Consider the following 16197-nt stretch of genomic DNA (forward strand, 5'->3'; position numbering starts at 1 on the left):
CTTAAACCCCACTATGTCTACTACTAGCCCTAGAGCCTCAATTAGGCCACCTGAGGCTGAAATAAATTATTTTCTCCAAATTTTCCCAAATAACTCCAAAAACAAAATATATTTTCAGACACCCTTTTTGGCTTAATACAACATATCAAAGATTGAGGGTAGGTTGTTTTGGACCGTGCCTTTGCTGTCCTAAGATTGGGACAAATTTGCTTGCCAAAAACCCAAGTTTTACAAAGCAAGTGTAAGAAATAATTCTTCCCCAATATTGAAACTCTCAACAATGTTTAGTTATGCCTCAAAACTAAGTAATATCCAATAAAATTGGTTCTATGTTCTCTTTTAATGTCCAAACCCCAAAACCCTCACCATTAGGCTCCAAAATCGAGGATTTTCTAATTAAGACCTTTCCAATCCCTTCCAGGGCTCATTAAAAGTCCCTACACCATCTCCTTGGTCATATTAACAAACTTCAATCATCAAACTACCCTCTCCAAGAGGTAGACCTTCTGCTGCTATAAGTTTGCTATGCTTCCTACTCACTTCTCCCTCATCAAACTCATGGTGTACACCTGTTAAAACACACTTCCTACAAATATTTTGGTTAGGATCATAATGTACATGTTATATAGAGCCTCCTATATGAGAAACAGGACCTTACATCCATAGAAGGGCTCCAAATTGCATTTTGGGCCTTCAATGCCAACGATACAACTCAGAAAATTTTAGGAGAGTCAGCACAAATGACAAAATCTGACCAAAGCCTACTACAAAATCATTCCAAATCACTTATTACAATTTTTAATGACTGCCCAAGGCTTATACCATGAAAGATCAATCACTTTCAAGCAACAAAACACAAAAAATTGCAAGAAAATGAAGGTTTTATTCACTTTTTCTGTTAAATCCCTACAACATCCGTACTGTAGCATCCAACCACACCAAAATGGAATTCCAAGGTTTTATAATACCTTCCCCTAACTTCCCAAACCAAAATCCATCAGTTATTCATGATTAAAATGCTTAACAAACAAGTTTTTAGCTTTTCCCCCCAAAATGACACTAGCTACTATTTTCAAATTTTTGAATTTAAAACTCTTATGAAATGGACTTCTACCCCAACCTAATGAATTATAAAGGATCAAAATGATTTATCAAATAGTTATAAACACCTTTGAGACCCTTACCAATTCTATACCCATGAAATCCTATATTTGGTCCTATGGCCTTATTAGGTCCATTAGGACAATTAATCATTACATTAGGATCATTACAATAAAATGCCATAATTGGCTTCAAGACATCATAATTGAGTCTATTAGACCCATACACCTCCTTGTCATGCTTCCATGGTGTCCTCCAAGTTGTCTTCATGCCTAGTGCCCCTGCACCACTTGGTGTCTTTTTGTTGAGTCTTTAACTCTGAGATACATTTCTCTGATTCTTCAAGGCATCTGATCAACCGGTTTTGCTCAACAAATGCAGCATTCTTAAATAGCTTGTATTCATTTCTCAGATTCTCCATTTCACTGTTCAGGTCTTGACATCCTTTGTCCTTAGACCTCATATCTAGCAAAAACTCCTCACATCTTCTCTTCTTGGAATCCAAGATAGACTTCAAATCGTCTACCATTTTTTTTGCCTCATCTAGTTGAGTGGTCAATACACTAACCTTTTTGTTTGAAACTTCTACGCAAGTTCTCAACTGGTTGCAATCTTCATGAAATGATGTCCTGTAATTCTTAAGTTCATTTCTAACATTTTCCCATTCATCAAGGGCACATAGCAATTCACCTTTTAGATCAACTTCTGCATCTTCTTCTTCTTCATCATCACTACCAAATAGATCTTACCAGCTAGATCTATCTACCTTGTCTCCTTCCTCTTCTTCTTCAATGTCACTATCAAAGACATCATATCTATGGGATCCATTTGCCTTATCACTTTTAGATATGGGCACTTCAATTTCTATTTCTTGTGCCATGAAGAGATGGGTTTCTCCATCATCATTGTTGCAGCTGCTAGCAAATCTGCCTTCATCATCTGCAGATACATGAGATGTATTTCTCATCATATCATCACAAGTTGGTTCTACAATAGTGGGCTCATTCCAATAGAGCTTCTTCAATATCTCCCATGAAATTTTTGTCTATTTACATTTGTCCACCTATGAGGAGACATCACTAGTGAGCCCACTGAATATAGCCTTCATGGCTTCTTCATTGCACAAGCATCTTCTTTCTTCTTTAGATCCGATGGGAGGACTGACATTCCTAGGGAGACCATTACTAACCAACATTCATACATTAAACCCTAGAGATGATAGGTAGACTTCCATTCTACAACTCCAAATAGAATAGTTTCAACCATCAAACATGGGATTTGTGATTGATACTAAACAAACCATTGTGTCCTTAAGCTAGAATCTACGCAAGCTGGAGAAAGCTCATCTGACAGGGAACCTATGCTCTGATACCAATTGTTAGACACAATGCACCACTAAGAGGGGGGTGAATCAGTGGTTCTCAAACTTTTTCCCTTTAACTGACTTATGTGAGTATATCGGTTATAGGATCTAACACAATGCAGACATACCACTTAGTGATGGGACTAATCACAAATGCATTCTCACAAAGAGACATCACATAACACTAGTATGTACAAGGAAAACCAAAGATGGGAAAAACCTCGGTGAGCAATGCTAGTGGAGTATACTGCTCCAATCCAGCCTCACAATCAAAACTCTATTACAATGTTTAGGGCTACAACCCCTGATTTAGGGCACCAACCCAAGAGCACCAACCCCTGACTTATCTATGTGCTACAACCCCTGCACCGAGCTACAACTTAGTGTTAACAAACATAACTTCAAATACAAAATTAATCATACTATTACAAGTAAGTCTTGTAACCATCTCATATACCTCACTCTGTCCACAAGACACCTTCTCCGCTACACTGGTACATCACTCTTTCTGTTGCTCTCATTTGTTGCTTTACTTGCTGGTAAACTCTATCAGTTCACCTCTCCTCTATTCTTTTCTATAGAATCTCCTCCTCACTGCTCTTCTCTTTATCGATACTATACTTTGTCGATTCTATGTCTACCTTCTTTTCAGATTCCTTCACTTCTTCTCTGCTGGTATGGACACTACTGGTTCTGCACTACTACCAGTTGAACACTTCAACCTGATTCTCCCTCACTCTCAGTCTCTTCTCAGATACTCATTGAGCACTTGATTGATTTTCTCTCACATGTAGAAGTAACACTCAATCACTTCGTAGCAACTCTCTCTTCTTCTATTTAGTAGCATCCTTCAATTATTTTGGCTTCCTTATTTATAACCTGGTTTTCCCGCCAAAAGATAATTTAAATCTTAGGTTGTTAGGGTTTCTTCCACTGATCAAATCTTCATCAGATCCAATCCAAACTACCTTGGATCAACTGCTTGCATTGGAGGAATGCACCTGTATGCATTTTTCATCATCCAATGCATATTTGCTAAAAATAGCAAATCTAACCCTATTCTTTAGCCTCAAAATTAGTCAACACATTTATGATCCAGTTGTTTCCTTCTTGAGGTCAATCTACAGTCGGATATCAGACATTGATCAGGGTGCTAGAAGATCCCTGATCTTCCTATATCGATCATCTTTTATCGAGCCGCACACTCTGCAACTCCTCCATGATTGTCACAATCAACATTTAATATCGACCAATCACAACTACCTCTTTGACACCAGACATCACCAACCTCTACATATTCATCACCTCAACTCCACGTGGCATCACAATCGGTATCCACCTCATCACACTACTCTATCAGTTTAGCTTGGTCACCGACCACACACATAACCAGTACACCCATACTGACACTAACCACCTTGTCGGTTATCCTTCCTACCATCACCTCTTTTAACATGTCAGTGTAACCCTTATGTCTGCACTTCACTGCTCTTTATCAAGTGAGAACCTTATCTTCCTTATCTCTTTTCTAATGTTTCACTGGTTGACATAACATGTCAACTATCACCAATGTAGAATTAGGTAGATGTATCTGCCAGTGGAAAACATACTTTCCTTCTTGTCAGTGAGACACATTGATGACACTAAGTCATCACACTCCTACTATTCTACATCAACCTCACCTTAGCATCCTGGTAACACCATATATATTCTTGCAAACTCACTAGCATCCTTCTTCATCAAATCGGTTCTCCTCTCAAAAGGTTTGTTAGGATGACAAACACACCATCTCAACATCTAATTCTTCCTTCAGTGTCCCAGTAGCACACCTTGTTTCACTTGCTTATTCAATGTGCATTTCTGATCTCATGCTCTGGAGGCTTCCTCATATTCCACTTCTACATCTGGTCTCTGCATTCAATCACCTGTCTATCTTAGGGAATCATTGTACCGGTGCAAGTGTGACTTTATTGAGGGGAGGATACATCTTCGACATGAAATATGTCTTGATGTTTTTACATATGTCATCATGCACACAGAGGAAACATACTCTCTCAACCTATCACCTAGCTTGTGATAGCTTCTTCATCTGATGAGAATCCTGCTAGTTATCCTTACACTAGCAATATGGAGGTCTGCACATACTTCTCCTCCGATGTTGATGTGAACCAAATAGAATTCTTCCACATTAGCACAATCAATTCCCATCATGTAATCTCTTCATTCTAATTGTATGCACCACCAAATCAACAACCCTTTTACTGAGTGGAGTGATCAATTGATTGCACCTCTAGCATACTGGTACATGTCAGTTCTTCCTTCTACATGAAGATGGTCACCTGGTTGTCACCAATGACAACACATAAAATCTTCTCCCATACTTTTCCATCTTCTATTCTGGTTGTCATCAAACTCTAATTCCAACAGCCTCTTGTTCACTAGTTGACATCAATGTCAGTGATACTAGTAACATCCTATAGCGGTTGACATCAATGAGAACACTCTCCTCGCCGGTGATTGCACCAAGTGGTATCAGAGTGAAGTTTATTCTAGAGGTTGTGTGTCCTGAATCTTGTTGTAGGATGGCAGATTGCGGATCTAACCTACAATTGTAGAGGACTAGCGTTGATCAATGTCGCAAAGAGGAACTAGGAATGGTGGAGAACATGGGAATGCAGACCCTATTGTAATGGAGATGTTGCAAGGAATAGAAGCCCAATTAGATTTCATGGTGATAGCCCAAAGAAGAGGCCGACATGATGAGGATGTCAGTGAAGATGAAGGAGAAGAAGCCCTGGCAGAACAAGTGAACCTACCGGCAGTTGATCCAGAGGAGGAAATTTTTCTAAGGGTTTTGAGCAGGGCGAACACTAAACCTCATTTTACCCCACTGAAATAGGATGGGAAGTTAGATTTAGATGAACTGATGAATTGGATCTCAAAGATGGTGAATTATTTCAACTTTGAAAACATTATCGAAAAGAGGAAGGTCAAGTATGCCTGTACCTAATTGAAGGGTCATGCATCTCTTTGGTGGGAGTACTTGCAAGTTGATAGGCAAAGAAGAGGTAAAGAAAAGATTAAGATGTGGGATAGGATGATTTCTAAGTTAAAATCAATGTTTGTCCTGACAAATTATCAATTAGATCTATTCTGAAGGTTGTAAAATTTAAGATAGAAGGAATCTAGTGTGAAGGAGTACACCAAAGCATTCTACAAGTTTAACATCATATCCAGACATGTTGATGATGAAATTGAACAAATTGCAAGATATTTGAATGGATTGCGGATGTCTATACAAGATGAACTCAATATGATCAAATTAGAGAGTGTTGAAGAGGCTTACTAGTATGCAATAAAGGCTAAAGAGAAATTGAATAAAAGGCATGAGCGGAGATAGAGAGGTAGAGGTGGAAGGTTTACTAGAGGAATATTTCAAGGAGGAAGAGGATACACCAGAAGAAGGGGAACCAGTATGGATTAGAACAAGGACAAGGAAGTAAGAAAGGAAGGTAATTCATACCGAAAGGATGATAGAAATTTCTACCAGATGGTTACCGGAATTAGAACTTCGGAAGAAAAGACAAAAGGACATTTAGAGAACTTGTTTTAAATATGGAGGAGATGGACACCATGCATTGGAGTATCTAGGTTCACACAGGAACCGGCACCGGCATCAAGTACTTCAAGGAAGCTGACATCAAGGAAGATTTATTCGGAAAATCATTTTGTAATTATTGTCGAGGCCGACATTGAATATCTTTTCTAATGTATTGTAAGCCGACACAAGGCATATTGTTTGGGTGTATAGGTCAGTCTGCTAGGTCATTTTGTAGTATGTGACATAGGAGAATATAGAAGAACTATATAATTCAAAGTATATGTATGTAGATCATTTGTATGTGAATGTTATATCATAAAATGATCTATAGATAGTTTGGAAAGAATTCTTGAAGGAGAAGAGATACTGATAGTAGTGTTCAGGGTTTATGAAATGGTACAGAGAAGAGCTAGAACCGGAAATCTATTTGACATAGCAGATAAATTTTGTGAGTTCATTTTCATTGTTTTACTTCAGCAAGAACTTGTAGTCAATGAGACTCTTTAGTGATGAGCAGTGTGTTCTAGGTAGTGTGCCTTCTTGCATGTGGAAGCCCCCATTATATGTAATATCCTTTCATATGGCCAGTGAACTAATATTGTGGGTCACAAATCCCACCATGATTTTTCCTCTTTGAGGTTTTCCATGTATAAATTATGTGTGTTATGGTGTTCATTTATGTGGATGGTTTATTTGCTTCAAGTGATATGTTTATTTATTTACCGGTTTATATGTGTATGATATAAAAGGATAAAATCTTATCTTGCTAGCAAAACACTGACTCACCCCCCCCCCCCCCCTCAATGTTCTTGGATCCCAACAATTGGTATCAGAGCCTCGTACCTCAGAAGAAGTTTAACAACTTGAGGAAGATCCTGAAACCGGAATCTTTGAACATGGCTATGGAAAAGCAACTTGAGATGGTTCTTGAGGATTATAATGCTGAAAGGACGAAGAACTTGAAATTGCAAGATGGATTTAATTATGCAAATGAATTCATTCTTAGCCTACAAGAAAGGTTATCATTAGCTTAAGGAAAGAGAAAGGAACTTTTGCAAAACTCGGATGATGAGGAGAAAAATGCACTTAAGGAACAATGTCAGAAACTAAGTCAAGCAAACATGCTCATGAAAAATGAAATGCAAGACTTGACTATGAGGTTATCAAAAGATATTGAGGATAGAAAGAAGAAGGAAGATAATCTTGTTATATCTCTGAACAACAAATTTGATGAATGTGGCAATTTGACTCATGAGAATAATCTGTTGAGAACTGATGTGGCACACTCCCAGAACAATAAACAAGAACTTGAAAGACAAATAACTACTTTGAGAGATGATCTAACTACTGCAAGTGAGTATAAAGAAAAATTCAGGATTAGTGTTGCACAATTGGATGACTTATTGAAAAGACAAAGGCAGATTCATGATTCTAGAGGACTTGGATTTGTACAAGGTGAAAGCTCTGGTACTGCAAATGAAGATCAGACAACCGGTATGCAAAACTCATCCAAACATAGAAAATAGGTAAAGCAATCTAATGCTTATAAATTCAATGGTAGATGTTTTGTTTGCAATAAATTTGGGCATATGGCTAAACAATATAGAAATAAAGAAAATCAAAACTACAATTTTGTTCCCGGTCAATGCACAAATTGCAAGAAATATCGTCATAGATCAGAAGATTCTAGAATGAATGTCAAATGTCATACATGTGGAAAGTTTGGACATGTTGCTAATCATTGTAGGTCAAGGAATGACACCAGATATGTCAAAGCAATTCAAAAGAACAATGTTACTTGTTATGCATGCAACAAAATAGGTCATATTGCTAAGTACTACAGAAGAAAGACTCAACCAGTTAGCAATGATAAAGATAATGAGAAAGGAAATCAGAAGGTAGATGAAATACAACAAGATCACACCAAGAGATGGGTTAGAAAATCTTAAGAACCAAGTTGAAATGCAACAACACCAGTAACTCCAATGATAAAACAGAGCATTCCTACACCGGCAGGAAATTCCACTGGTAACTGAGGCATAGGCCTTAGGGGTTGGAAAATTCATTGCAAATATTTCTTATTCCCCTAAAGGAGATCAGAAGAGATCTAGAGAGTTGAGTTCATCATTGTTGAAGATTCAACCGGCATAAGTCTACAAAACCAGCATCCGGTAGGGTAGATCATGAAGCATTTATGACAGTGAAAGATTAGGGTTTTATTCACTGATAAAAAGGGGAAAGTGGATTCATTTTCACTCACCCTACATTCAAGCATTTAGAGAAAAGTAAAGCCAAATTTTAGGTGAATTAAGACCGATCAAAGGCATTCTGAAAGGATTTCAAGCAGTTATCTAAGAAGCACTCAATCTTCCACTAGCGTTCACTTTCAAGTATTATTCAAAAATGGCATCTGGATCATTTGCTCCTACTTTCATTTCAAATCCCACCATTGTTGAAGTTAAGGATAGGCTAAGGCCCATATTCAAGGAGGTTCTCCTGATTGCTAAGAAAGAAGACTCTTGGGGAGAATTTTCTAGGGTTCCTGAAGGTGTGATGTATGTTGAAGATGTGAGGGCATACATTCGCTACACCCTGGAGGATCTAGGAATAGAGGAAATCAAAAGTATGTATCAATCTGTGATACTGGGCAGCTCTAGAACCATCAAATCAGAATACAAAGCAATTGAGGAGATATGTTATGAGCAGGGTTCACAACAAGTTCATCTGGCTGGATTGGCCTTACATGATCACCAAGGAGGCAATTCAAGAAGTCACCGGATTACCCAAAGTCAGATAAGAACCTGGCAATAAAATTTCCAACACTGAGGTTGATAAACTCACCAATGTAACTCCTGATAGCAGATCAATGAGGATTAGAGGATTAGCACAATCACCTACACTGATGTGAAATTTTCAAGCATGATAATAGGTTATAAGGTAACTCAATCTAACCAATTGAATTATGTTGCTATTTCTTGCATTCATGTTTCATATCAAATGTTGAGGAGTGATGCAAAATATGATTTATGTGAATGGTTGAGGAGTGAATTGATTTTAAACCTTGGAAAGATCAAGGGAGTTAAGAAAGGAACTTTTAGATATAGAAATTTAATTGTTTGTTTAATGCTTTACTTCCTGAATGAGCTACCCATTCTAGGGAAGAAGCGTTGGGGGCTCATGACATATAGGTAGGTATGAAAATCAAGGAAGCAATCCCTGGTCTTGGTACCAGCAGAGATGAGAAACTTTGGGGTTATTTCAAAACATTCCAAGAAAACATGAGGTAGAGGGAGAGGTTATCAAAGAATATTGTGGAAAAGTATTCCACTGATATCTCTTTCATGGTGAAGACTGATGAAACCCTCATGGAAGCAGTTGAACCAAGGACCATATGGGTTACAAAACTTGGATATGAGGTGGATGATCACATTTTGGACCTCTGTGCAAAAAGGTTGCTAGATGCCCCATTGGATGACAAAATAGAGAATTTTGGCACAACAGAAGAGAAGGCCATTGAAGTCAAAACTGGCTTCAACAGGAAGAGAATAAAGAAGAAAATAGACAAGTTGTCTGCATATTTACAGGATGTAATTCATAAGATAGACACTCAACTAGGTTCTAGATCCAAACTGGTAGCAGAACCGGTAGTGGCTAGTACTACAGAAGTAAAGAAGCCTGAAGCTTACATTTCTACCATCACTTATGATTCTAACCCTAAGGACAATGAGCCTCTAGCTTTCAAAGGGTACAAAGGAAGAAAGTAGATGAGCCACTGGTAGAGAAGAAGGTGGAGCCTAGGAGGAGACTTGTTAGAAAGGCAACTAAACCTACTGCACCACCACCTCTGGCAAGGAAGCCTATACAAAAGAGAAAACCAGTTACATCTACTCTAGCAACCCCAAGTAAAAAGAAGAAGAGTGATCATATTGAGTCTGGTAAGACCAAAATGACCCGTGCTAAATTAATTGATGAAATTACAAAAGATGAAATTTTGAAAAATGTATCTAAGTATTATGAGGATTTAGAAGAAAGTGAGCAGAATGAGATGGAAGAGGCAATTTTGATGCATATAGTGTTAGATCCCAAGGACAGCTAACAGGGGGGGTGAATCAGTTGTCAAATAAATTCAAACCAAAACAACTTAACCAAGTTTAATGCTTAATACCGATAAACCAAACTTTTATGTTGGTCGATAGTTTTATCAGTTAATTATAGTACTGGTAAAGATTAATGCATGAAATAGAAACACAGTAAAACCCACAACACTTAACACCAATATTTGTATGTGGAAACCTTGTAAGGGGAAAAACCACAGTGGGAAACCTTATCGACAATCAGATGATACTACTGCAAATAGTATGTGTAGACACCTAAAAATGGTCAACGCTTGCAGGGTCATACTTTAACATTTGCGCATTGCCTCATTTTAGGTTTTTGCGTCGCATTAACATTTCTCCTATGTCACGCACTTGATTTTTATCATTTGCGAGCATCGAGTCATTCTTCTACATTCTTCATTCATCTCGTCTTCGAATTTGGTCTTGTCGACAACAATCTTCAATCATGATTTTGGTCAATCTTTGTCCTTGTCAATCTTGTCATATTGCGATCGATTCGTCATCGATCCTTGTCCTTTTCAATCATGTCAATTTGGTCAATTTGTCATTGATTTTTGTCAACCAACCTCAATCAAATCATTTATCAACACTATTCATTTATCAATTCAAAATCATGATCAAATCGATATCAACTATCCTTTGTCAAGACCTAATTGTCATCCTTGCATTTCTAATTCATCTTCCAAGGTTTTATGATTTATTCATTTAATCTTGTTTGGCATTTTCCCTCTAGGTTAAATAATTTATTTATCCTAAGTCTTCTTGTCACAATTAAATGTTTATTTAATTGGCTAATTAATTTCCTCCTATTTTTTGTAAATTAATTAATGAATGAGAAATTATTAATTAATTTACCTATTTTTCATTAATTTCCTAATTTCCAAGTCATTATTTCCAACTTAATTTTCTAATTTCTCCTAAATGTCTATTTCTATTTCAAAATCTTGTCATAAATCCTTGCATAGCAATTTGTCATAAATTGTCATAAATTGTCATAAATCTTTGCATAGCAATTTGTCATAGACATGTCATAATTTTGCTATTCTTGATTTGAATTTCCATTCGAATCACTATCATGCTAATCTTGTCATTTCTCCAATTTGTCTATAAATTGGATGAATTTCTTCAATCAAATCCCTTGATTCTTAATCCCTAAACAGACTATTGAATTTACGCTTCGAGTATTCTTGTGTCAATGTCAATCTTGCTTTCACAATTAGGTGTATGCACTTGAAGGTGAGATCCACAACAAACCTATTTGGAGAAGAAAGAAGAACAATGGAGCCGCATGAAGGAGCATTTGAACCCCATCTTTGGTTTGCATGATCTTTGATTTTGAATGTTTTATTTCATGTCTCTATTGATAGTGTTGTTTAGGATAGATCATTGCAATGTGTGTTTGTGATTGAGCTAATAATGATTAATATGTCTTTATATATACTGCTTTGATGATTTCCTATTTCCTATGCTACATTAATTCCACACCCTGTATAAGACCCATGATGATAGGAACAAGGACAAAATGATTTGGATACTGATATTCGATTGAGATGACAATTTTGATCAGTTTGAATGCGTAGTTTGATTGAAAAGTGCATCTGGTTAAAGCATGATTTCATTAAAGCACAGTGTTTGATTGCGAGTCGTTGGAGGAATGCTTAGTGATCTACCGATGCATAAAGGGAATACTTTATTGCAAAATGTTTGTTTTTGTTTTTGGAGTTTTGCTTTTCGAGTTTTTTACAATTTTTTTGTTTGTTTTTTCAGGACTTTATTTGATTTTTAGAGATTTTTTTCAGGACATTTTTCAATTTTTATGACTTTTTTCAGGACATTATTTGATTTTTATGAATTTTTTTCAAGACAATTATTCAATTTTTATGAATTTTTTCGGGACTTTAGTTAATTTTTTTGGATTATTTCGGGACATTATTCAATTTTTAGGATTTTTTGCAGGACATTTTTCAATGTGTATGAGTTTTGCCCCCAGTGTCTAGCAAGGCAAGGAATATGATAGGTGAATAAATAGGCTTGCTGAAATGATGGTGGATAGAGGGAATACAAAGGCCTTTTATCATGGAGACAATATGGATGCAATTTCCAAGAGCTATTGCATGATGGGACAAGAGACTGGATATGACAATGTAAATCAAGAACATGGCATGAGGGACATGTCAAGAGGTGTTTGAAACCATGTTTTAAATTGTGCATCTTTATGTCGGATCAAGATCAAGGAATGAAAAAGAGTGTATGGATAGTGATAAGATATGGATAGGATAAGCAAGACCAATAATGGATAAGGGAAATGGACTGAAGGTCGGGATAGGATATGGGATAGTGGCAGAAAGTCGCAATAAGATAGGGAATATGGATGAAAGGTTGTAATAAGCAAATGGATAAAGACCAAAAGCTATGATAGACTGAAAGCTACAAACAAGATGCATGATGCTCATGATGATCCTCAGCCTTGTCAAGATCAAAGGTGGAAAGAGGAAACTAGACATGAGGGACAATAGGATATGAAGTGGTATGACATGGGTTCGATAGGATAATGGAACAATGAAGGACAAAAGGATGTGATAGGATAAAACCCGTCCCCAAGTGTGGTGTGCAAAAAGTTCATAGATTACGCATGATGCCTGTTTGCCAGGTTTTCATCACAGTACTTGCCCAAGGCGCCTGTTTGCCAGGTTTTCACCAGTGGACGAATTATTTTTCTTTACTTTTTTCTTTTCTTTTGTCTTTTCTTTTTTTTCACTTTTTTTTGTTTTGTATTTTGACTTTTTCAATAGAAGATGGACACATGATAGGGGATGGAAGAAGGACTCAAGCATCTTTTTGTTTGGATAGTAGCCTTGAAAAACATGGACCATGACCTTTAAAAGTATGCTCAAAGATGTTGGTAGGATAAGGACATGGAAAATAAGATGAAACTAAGGCGAGGATTTATGCAAAGGATTGGACTAGAGGGATGGAAGGATGGAAAATATGCATTGGATAATGGATATGGTATTGGAAGAACTGGGCTTTAGTGGACAAAAATGAAGGCAAGATCGACATTGGCACACACCTTGAGGGGTGATGGACTGATGGAGGAAAAATGGATCTCAGATTGTGAGATTTGGATGGAGGAATAGCTTGGGATTTTGGGACATAAGGGCCCAAAATGGATGAAGAAGGTGATGGAGGAACATATTTGAGAGGTTTGGATGGTGGAATAGCAACTTTGGATGCCAATTTTGATGTTTCTTTAGGCTTTTGTGCTTCAAGGAGCCGCTTAGGGATCCACATGATTTTTGATTTTTGATGCTTTTGTGGTTCGTTGGAGTGCATTACTTGCACAAGGGATTTAGGAACCCATATAGATTTTGACTTTGCTTTATTTTGCTCAGTGGGCCTTTGTGGCCTTTTGGACATTTCTTTTTCTTTATAGATCAATTTGTTCTTTATTTTGACATGTCGATTATATTGGACATGTTGATCTTTGAATACATGTGGATTGCTATACTTATGACTTTTATATTTGGCATTCAAATTGCTTGGAAGAGGGAATGAATGTCGGTGTGGATGGGAATGATATGGAGGCATGTGGGATGGATGGAAGGTTCTCCAAGATGTGTGCCTTTGCTGATGTTGCATAGGAGATGGAGGGATATAGGGACCTAGAATGGATGGAAGTGATGATGGGGAAGGTGGACATTTGGATTTTGACTTTGAAGGGATACCAATGCCTTGAGTGTGAGCTCTGTAGCCATGACCATTAATATACTCTTTGATATGAAAGGATTCTTGCTTATGGAGATCTACTCCTTTGCCTTTATGAATATCTTGACTTGTAGGATACTCTCTTTGGGAAGAAGATGCGAGTCCATTATGCGGTGGATATGATATGAGAGAAATAATGAGATCTTGAAGTGGATCGGATTGCACTAAAGTGGAAGAACCCACTATGCATGTCGAGGGTTCATAAACATCTTGCACTAACACGTTAGAATCATGAGGGGGATTAGGATCATGAGGGGTATCAGGATCATGAGGGGGACTAGGATTGTGTAGTGGACATGGTTCAATGACAGGCTCTTCAAGAGATGGAATGGGAGAAATAATGGGATCATCAAAAGAAATGAGATCTTGGAGTGTATATGGAGCAGTAGGACAAAGAGATGGAGGAACAAGTGGATCTTGTGGAGGATCTGAAGGAATAATTTGATCTTGACAAGGAGGAAGATCATTGGAATCCTCTTTAAAGGTGCTTTGCTCTTGACTTTCAATGGGATCATCGGAAAGGATGGAAGGGATATCTGGAATGTCAATGGGATTTGAAAGGACATTTTTTTCATGAAATGGAAGGGGATCATTTGGGATTGGATGGACTAGGATATCTTGATCTTGCTTAAGGAATGGCGTGTCAATAGGACTTTGGATAGGATGGACAAGAATAGGGGAATCATCATGAGTGTCTAGGAACATGGAATCCTGGTCAACAATTGGATGGGATGATAAGGTTTTGAAATCTTGATCTTGGTCTATTTTAGGACTCATTTCTTCATGCTCTAAATTATCCTCTTGACATGAGGTTGGACTTTGGATATGCATGGAGGATTCTGACAAGGGATCAATGTTTTGGCATGAAGGAAATGCACTTTGAACATTCGTGATGGATTCTGACAAGGAATCAATGCTTGAACATGAGGAAGAGGGACTTTGAATGGGGTCCTCTAAAATAGGTAATGGCAATAAAGTGCATGGTGGCATTGGCTCTTGTATTTTTGAAACATGACAAGGATGTGCATCATGAATTGGATTATCATGGCAATCAATTATGGATAGCTCTTGAATAATTGCATCCTTGGGTGCATTGTTTGATGAGGACAATATGGAAGGTTCTTGTGAAACTTCTAGAGGTGTAGGGATAGATGCCACTGGAGAGTCAATTTGCTTGTGGGGAGATGAGGCATTGCTAGACATAATTATATTATCTTGATCTTCTTCAAAGAACTCACTTGGTAGTTTCCTTAAGAGCCTTGCAATAAAGCCACCTTTCTTTTGAGGTTTTGACATGATTGGACCTGGAATTTGAACTTGTTTTTGATTTGATGTCATTTTTTGATATTGGACTTGGTTTAATTGTTCTGACATGTTTGAAACTTGGCTTGGTGTGGGCTGTAACCTTTGTTTTTGAATGTTTGGTTGCGGTTGTTGATATTGATATGTTGATTGAACTTGTACTTGTTGATATTCCACCATTGGTTGGACTATTTGTTGACATTGTATAGTTGGTTGGACATATTGTTGAAATTGGACCATTGATTGCGTTGGTTGTATATGTTGAACAATTGGTTGAACCATTGGTTGTATTGGTTGAAAATCTGATTGATAGTAAACACCTTCTTGTTCTTGTTGTGAAGGCACATAATGTTGTTGTCTCTTTTCTTGAAATTTTTTCATCATCTCTATTTGGGAGAGGAGAGCTGGTATGTTTGATCGCTCAAGAAGAGATCTTACATCAATTGGCTCAATATTTGGATTTCGACCTGGAAATTTTTGAAACATTTTGGACACTTGTGATCTATTCTTCACAATGTTTTTCACTTTTTGTTCCAATATCTCATTTTCTTGAGCTAGCTTCTCCTCTAGTTTTTGTATTTGGACATTTACATCATCATGAAAAGTTTGACCAATATTGGCTTGTTGTTGGGTTGGATATAATTGTGATTGCCTTGGATTAAAATTTGATTGCATTGTCGGTTGATATGTCAAACTTTGTTGCATCATTGGTGCTTGGAACCTTGTTTCAATAGACATGTCACTATGCAAATGCAATATTTTTGGAATTTTTCAAGGATAATATATGGTATGCAACTAAATGCAAACTAAATAGATGAAAATGCAATCTATGCTTTTTGGTTGTTTTTGAAGATTTTGACAAACTTTTTGAAATGCAAATCTAAAAAGAGACCCTTAGGAAATTGGAATGATGTCTAGACCTCAAAGGACAAAAGGACCAAGTGACA

Source organism: Cryptomeria japonica, chromosome 10 (assembly GCF_030272615.1).
Source record: "Cryptomeria japonica chromosome 10, Sugi_1.0, whole genome shotgun sequence".
Classification (NCBI taxonomy): domain Eukaryota; kingdom Viridiplantae; phylum Streptophyta; class Pinopsida; order Cupressales; family Cupressaceae; genus Cryptomeria; species Cryptomeria japonica.